Raw genomic sequence first — 8191 nt, forward strand, 5'->3', positions numbered from 1 at the left:
TGATTTATCTAATTTAAAAAAAAATGAAGTACAATCAAAATGTTGCGTCAGTTACTAAAGATGGTGATTTATTTAATTAGTACTTATTTATAATTTATAATTAATAATTATTTAGTCATTAAATTTGGGATGTTATTAAAAAATAATTCATATAAGTTTAATTTTTAGAAAGATACGATTATTTGCGTCCGAAGATAAGATATTATATTACTCATAATAAATTGATTATAATTGATAACAAAAAGAGCATAAATAAAATAAAAACCATTGAAAAAAAAATCTATTTGATGTTCTGTCAAAACTATATAGCATGTACTCCACCAAAGAAACATATATAGTTTTTTAATTAGATGTTCTTATTTTGTTTTATTAAGTAAATTAATTGTCATTGAGTTATAACTCAAATAACATAATCTCCTCATATTTATAGAAGAAATTGTGGGTTCTAGTCTTCTTATTTTTTATAAAAAAAATTAGTTATATTTTTGTTATAACAAATTTTGTGTATGAATGTGAATAATTACTAAGTTTTACTTCTAATTTATAAGATGATATAGAAATATATTAAATTTTTTTTATTATGACTATCTTACATTCTTATAAAATGAATCTTAGAGAAATTCTAACAAAATACTTTCTTATATCGATTTTATTGTCTAATGTGGTATTTGATTTTTTTTTTTGCATAAAACCAATCCTTTATATTATCTATAAGGATTTACTTGTTTCGCTGAACTTTTCAATATCTTCAACGTCTTTTCGCACATAATTAATTAAGCAAAATGACCAAAATTTATCCTTTTGCTATCTCTATTTGTAATAATTTAGGAATTTAGTTTTGATAAAATAATTTTATACGTGTATTTAATAATATAATATTATATCAATAAAAATAATTATTTTTTATTTTAATTTTATAAATAATTATATAAAAAAACGTTTGAAATAATAATTTTATCAATTTTACCCTCTTTTATTTTGAATTATTTGCCAACTCAGTGTTTATTTTGCCCTCACCGTACCCTTTTACATTATCAAGATTCAAGATATATGCACTTTCTAAAATATTTTTAGCGCAAAATATGGTGTGAAATTAAATCTAGGGATAAGTACTTTTTTCGTCCCCAAGCTGGGGTCAAAATCAATTTCGTCCTTAATCTTTTTTTGTTATTAAAATCATTCTCAAAGTTACAAAACGTTATAAAATCGTCCTTTTCTATTTTTTTGACCAAATTACCCTTAACTATTAATAAAAATAATACAAGCTTGCATGGAGGCACTGTCGCTGCCGTCCTAACCTTAACAATGGAGAATTAGTTGCTCATAATTGAGAGGGAAAATAAAGATTCAGGTAAAATGTACTCCCTTAGAATAAAATTCATGGCCTTATAATTTGCAATGTCTGCAAACCATGGAGCCTGCTGAATGAGGAACAATTGCTCATCTGGAAACGTCTCAGTCACAGCTGTGGGTGGTTGCACTCCTGCTTCAGGCTCAATTCTGGAGAGATGGTCAGCTACTTGATTTTTTGACCCTTTCCTGTCTTTTATCTCAATATCAAACTCCTGAAGGAGCAACACCCATCTGATTAATCTTGGTTTAGAATCCTGCTTGGTTAGAAGGTACTTCAAAGCAGCATGATCAGTATAAACAATAACTTTAGAACCAAGTAAATAGGACCTAAACTTATCAACCGCATATACAACAGCTAATAATTCCTTTTCTATAGTTGTGTAATTCTTTTGAGCATCATTTAACACACGACTGGCATAATAAATGACATGTACAAGCTTATCATGCCTCTGTCCTAAAACAGCTCCTATAGCAAAATCACTAGCATAACACATTAATTCAAATGGTAAATCCCAGTCAGGGGGAGCTATAATGGGAGCAGAGGTAAGGTTTGCTTTCAGAGTTTTAAAAGCATGCAGACAATCAGAATCAAAGATAAAAGGAACATCAACAACCAACAGGTTGCTCAATGGTTTAGCAATTTTAGAAAAATTCTTTATAAATCTTCTATAAAATCCTGCATGACCCAAGAAACTCCTAATTGCCTTAACATTAGTTGGTGGTGGTAATTTTTCAATTACCTTCACCTTTGCTCTGTCAACCTCAATTCCCTTACTTGAAATCCGGTGTCTAAGAACAATGCCTTCTGTAACCATAAAATGGTATTTTTCCCAATTTAAAACAAGGTTTGATTCTTGACACCGTTTCAAGACAAGAGATAAATGTTTAAGGCAGGATTCAAAAGAATTACCAAAAACAGAAAAGTTATCCATAAATATCTCAATAAAATTTTCAACCATATCAGAAAAAATTGAAAGCATACACCTCTGAAAAGTTGCTGGAGCATTGCAAAGTCCAAATGGCATTCTCCTGTAGGCAAATAATCCAAAGGGGCATGTGAATGTTGTCTTCTCTTGATCTTGATGGTCCACTGCAATTTGATTATATCCAGAATATCCATCTAGAAAACAATAAAAAGCATGACCAGCTAACCTCTCAAGCATCTGATCAATGAAAGGGAGGGAGAAATGATCCTTCCTTGTGGCAGTGTTGAGCCTCCTGTAATCTATGCACATTCTCCATTCTGTGACTGTTCTTGTAGGAATAAGCTCATTCTTTTCATTCTTGATCACTGTCATCCCTCCTTTCTTGGGAACTACCTGCACAGGACTTACCCAAGGACTGTCAGAAATAGGGTAAATAATACCTGCTTCCCATAACTTCATTACATCTTTTTGGACCACCTCTTTCATAGTTGGATTGAGTCTCCTTTGTAGTTGCACAACTGGTTTAGCATCATCTTCAAGAAGGATCTTGTGCATACACTTGGTTGGACTAATCCCCTTCAAGTCACTAATGGTCCACCCAAGAGCTGTTTTATGGCTCTTGAGCACTGAAACAAGCGTCTCTTCCTCTTCAGGCTTCAGGGAAGAGCTAATAATTACTGGATATGAATTATTTCCACCCAAGAACACATATTTCAGAGAAGGGGTAAGGGTTTGAGCTCAAGCTTTGGGGCTTTCTCCTTCTTGATTGGCGTGTTCATCAGCTCCTTTTGGGGTGGTGAATCGTCAACTTCAACTAATTCACACTCAGAAATGGGATCCAGAACATCATTAAGTACCTCAGTTTCCAGTATTTCTTGAACAAGTGGCTCAATAACATATATTTTCATACACCCCTCAGAATCATTGGGGTGTTTGAGGGCTTCAAAAACATTTAGGACCACCTGTTCTTCATTGACCCTCAGGGTTAATTCACCCTTTTGCACATCAATCAGAGCTCTACCTATAGCTAAAAATGGTCTACCAAGTATAATAGAGGGTTTTACCTCCTCTTCCATGTCTAATATAACAAAATCAACAGGAAAAATAAATGGTCCTACTTTAACAAGTAAATCTTCAACCACTCCCACAGGTAATTTAATAGAAATATCAGCAAGTTGAAGAGAAATACGAGTAGGTTTTACCTCCTCAATTTGAAGCTTTTTCATCACTGAAAGTAGCATGAGGTTGATGCCAGCTATAAGATCACATAAAGCTCTCTGAATGCCAACTTCTCCAATGGTGCAAGGAATGACAAAGCTCCCTGGGTCTGGCATCTTCTCAGGAAGGGTGTGTTGAATAATAGCACTGCATTCCTTGGTTAACACCACGGTTTCTTGCTCCTTCCAATTCCTCTTGTGGGTCAACAACTCTTTCATAAATTTAGCATAGAGAGGCATTTGCTCCAGAGCCTCTGCAAAAGGGATGTTGATCTGTAGCTTCTTGAATACATCTAAAAATTTAGAGAATTACTTTTCTTTGGACGCCTTCTGAAACCTCTGAGGATATGGCATTTTTGGCTTGTATTCTGGGGCCTTTGGTAAGGTGGGATAAGTGTCAAGAGAGTCAGAAAATGGGTTGTCTGCACGCTTAGGAGGGGCGTGCTCTACTTCTTCCTTCTTCTCCTCTGGAGTTTCCTTTTCAACTAGATCTTCATTGACCTTGGTCTCAGAACCAACTACCTTACCACTTCTCAATTGAATAGCCTTGCAATCTTCTCTTGGGTTCACCACTGTATCACCAGGGAATGTATTTGAAGACCTTTCAGGTAATTGCTTGCTCATTTGACCCATTTGCACCTCCAAGTTTCTAATGGAGGCTCTGGTTTCTTGTATGAAACTCATCATTATCTCCCATTTAGAATCTTCTTGGGATTTAGAATTTGCCTGCTGAGGTGGTTGTTGTTGCTGTGACTGAAATTGGCGGTTATTATAGTTGTTCTGTTGAAAATCGCCCTGAGAACTATTGTTGAAGTTCTGAGGTCTCTGAGGTTGATCTCTCCACCCAAAATTTGGGTGATTCCTCCATCCCTGATTGTATGTCTTAGAATATGGATCATTGTTGGGATTTCTAGGACCACTCCCCATGTAATTCACCTGTTCAGAAGAGGGTTGAGCATAATCATAATTATCATTTTGCATAAAGTTACCTGTCATGTCATAGGAGGTATCTTGGGGTGGATTTTGAGTGTTGATAGCTGAGACTTGTATGCCACCCATCTGTTGAGTAAGTAGATTTATCTGCTGAGACATAAGCTTGTTATGAGCAAGAAGAGCATTAACAGCTTCTACTTCCAACACACCTCTCTTTTGAGAGGTCTCAGAGTTCACCGGATTCCTGTTAGATGAGTAGAGATATTGGTTGCTTGCAACTAATTCAATCAGCTCAATAGTCTCCTCTGGTGTCTTCTTCTTGTGCAATGAACCACCTGCAGAAGTATCTAAGCTCATCTTGGACATCTCACCCAAGCCTTCATAAAAGATATTCAGTTGGGTCCATTTGGAGAACATGTCTGGAGGGCATTGCCTAGTCAGTAGCTTGTATCTCTCCCAAGCTTCATAAAGAGTTTCACCCTCCTTCTGTCTGAAAGTCTGAACCTCCAACCTAAGCTTAGTCAGCTTCTTTGGTGGGAAAAATTTAGTGAGAAATTCAGTAACGACCTTTTCCCAAGTATTCAGACTCTCCTTTGGTTGGGAATCTAGCCATAGCTTTGCTTTATCCCTCAGAGTAAACAGAAAAAGCATAAGTCTGTACACCTCTGAATTCACTCCATTTGTCTTCACAGTATCACATATCTGCAAAAAATCAGATATGAACTGATTTGGATCTTCATGAGGAAGTCCATGATACTGGCAATTTTGTTGCGCCAAGGTGACCAATTGTGGCTTCAACTCAAAGTTGTTTGCATTTATAGGAGGCACCACAATACTTTTTCCATAAAGATCCGCAGTAGGGGCAGAATAAGAGCCAAGCACTCTCCTCTGTTGATCATCCCCATTCGGATTTACCACATTGGCATTAGCATTATTATTTGCCATAGTGGATTCTGCAGCCTTGCAAAGTCTTGCTTGTTGTAAACGTCGCTTGAAAGTTCTTTCAGGTTCAGGATCAAAGTCTAAGAGATGTTCTTTGTCTCTGTTCCTGCGCATAAACAACCAGAAGACAAGAAAATATGAGACTCTCTACATCAGAGTGTAGAGAAGTCCCTGTGAGGTAACCTGTATAAAATAATAAAATAAAAATAAACAGAAAAAATTAAAAATAAAAATAAAAATAAATAGAGGACACCAAACTTAATTTCAGAAAAAAAAAAATATTAGTACTATTTTTTTATTTAAATACATTTTTTTAAAATTTTTTTTTTTAATTTTTAATTTTTTTATTATTTTAAAAAAAAATGGTGCGGAATTTATAACACACAAACTTACCGGCAAGTGCACCGGGTCGTACCAAGTAATACCTTACGTGAGTAAGGGTCGATCCCACGAGGATTGATGGATTAAACAATAATAGCGTTTGATAGGATTAGTTAGACAAACAGAAAATAGTGTTGGAAGTTTAAAAGCATTGAAAAGTAAATTCAAGAATTTCAGAAAACAAGCAGCAAATGAGTTGTGAAATATATGGGAAAACAGTTAAGACTTCAGAGTTATCTATTTTCTGGATTGACTTTTCTTATTATTTTATTTTAATCATGTAAGATCTAATTTATGGCAACTATATGTGACTAGGCCCTAATTCCTTAGACCTTTCTAGTATCCTCTAAAATTCATCAACAGCCAATTCCTTAGTCAATTAATTCCAATTAGGGGATGAAGTTCAATTCTAGTTATATGCCACCAAAATCCTAATTACCCAAACATAAAAGGATTATATGTCACATATCCTATTAAATCCAGATAAATTAGAAATTTAGGAGAATATGTTTTCAAGCTGGTATTCAAGTAAAGAGCTTTTCCAAGTTATACAAGAACGCATTTAGAAAGAAGGTCATACTTCCGTTCCACCCAAATTCATAAAATAAGGAACGAAAACAATTCTTAAATATAAATCAAGACATGAATTAAAATAGAAAAACAATAAAATCAATCCATACAATAGATATAGCTCCTTACCTTAACAATGGAGGATTAGTTACTCATAATTGAGAGGAAAAATAAAGATTTAGGTAAAATGTACTCCGTTCCAATCTGATGGCATCAGATCCCCTTTTATTATTAATCCTAATAAATTTAAAATATAATTATCTAAAATTAAAAATAATATCTTTTCCTAAAAATAAGATTTGAATTTAAATTCGAATTAATTAACAAGTCTTTAACTGATGGGTGGAGACCACTTGATTTGTCCATTCTGCAGCTTCTAATCTGTATTTTCTGGGCTAGAAACTGGGTCAAACAACCCAGAAATCGCCCCCAGCGTTTTCTGTCAATTCTGCAGATCGCTCATGTGACGCGTTCGCGTCGTCCACGCGTTCGTGTCATTTGTGCAGACTCCAGTCCACGCGTTCACGATCGCGTCATTGCGATTTCCTCTATTCCGCGCGGTCACGTGAGCCATGCGTCCGCGTCGGTATTCGCTGGTCATCTCCTTCGCTTCTTCTCTTTCTCTGCAGAAACTTCATCAAATCCATCCAAATGCTACCTAAATTAAATAAAATTGCACAAAACTCAAAATAACATCCATAGTGGCTAAAATATAATTATTTCTTAATTAAACTCAACAAATTAGATGCAAATTCACTAGGAAAAGATAGGAAAGATGCTCACGCATCACCGTCCAACTCCCGACCCTCCGCCGCTGCCTCTGCTTTTCTGCTTTTGCTTTCTGCCTTCTGCTTCTACTTCTGTTTCTATTTTTGTTTTTGTTGTTGCTTCACCATTGTTGATTCACTCTTCACAATTGTTGTTGTTAATTTATTATTGGTGATACTGATTCTGATTATAGTAAATTAGTAATTGCTTCTAATTATAGTAATTGCATGATGATGATTTGGCTATGGTGGCAGTGGTGATGGTGGTGAGGAAAGGGAGAGTGAGGAGGTGCGAAAGGGGAAGAAGTGATGGTGAAGAGTAGAAGAAGATTGACTAAGGCTTCCTTCTCTTTCTCTGTTCTTCGTTCTTCCTATTTTTCTTTTTTCTTTTTTTAATTTTTGAAGAATATATACATGATTGATGATGGATTGTTGCTAATTTTGTGATTATTTTGTGATTAATGTTGTTGCTGAATTTTTTATTTATTTTGTGGTTAAGGGTAAATGATGAGGGAGAGTGAGAGTCTTGGGAAGGGAGGGAGAGAGAAAGATGCTTGGTGATAAAGAAGGAGGTAAGAGGTTTGGTGATGAAGAAGGGAATTGGGGGTTACTGGATTAGTGGTGATGAAAAAGGGGGACTGTGATTATTTATTACTGGGTTACTGTGATTATTTTTTTTCTAGGGTTCGCCGCCACCGCCGCCGCCACTGCCGTCGCATGGCCATTGGGAGGGGGGACCCCGCCGGCGCTGCTTCTTCTTCTGTGATTGCCTTTGCTTCTTCTTCTGTGACTGATAGGTTTTGTTTTAATTTTTTAATTATTTTTATTATTTAATAAAGATAATTTGGTAAAAAAAAATTAGAGTAGAAAAGGACGATTTTATAACGTTTTGTAACGTTGAGAATGATTTTAATAAAAAAAATGTCGGGAACGATTTTGATTTTGACCCAAATTTTGGGGACGAAAAAAGTACTTATCCCTTAAATCTATAAATAAATGTGTCTCTACTACATATCAAAACAGTTTAAAATTTAATAAAAATATTTTATTTTTTATAAAAAATAATTTTTATTCAAATAAATTAATCCAAACTAACACTTAG

The sequence above is a fragment of the Arachis ipaensis genome, chromosome B05 (assembly GCF_000816755.2).
Source record: "Arachis ipaensis cultivar K30076 chromosome B05, Araip1.1, whole genome shotgun sequence".
Lineage (NCBI taxonomy): Eukaryota > Viridiplantae > Streptophyta > Magnoliopsida > Fabales > Fabaceae > Arachis > Arachis ipaensis.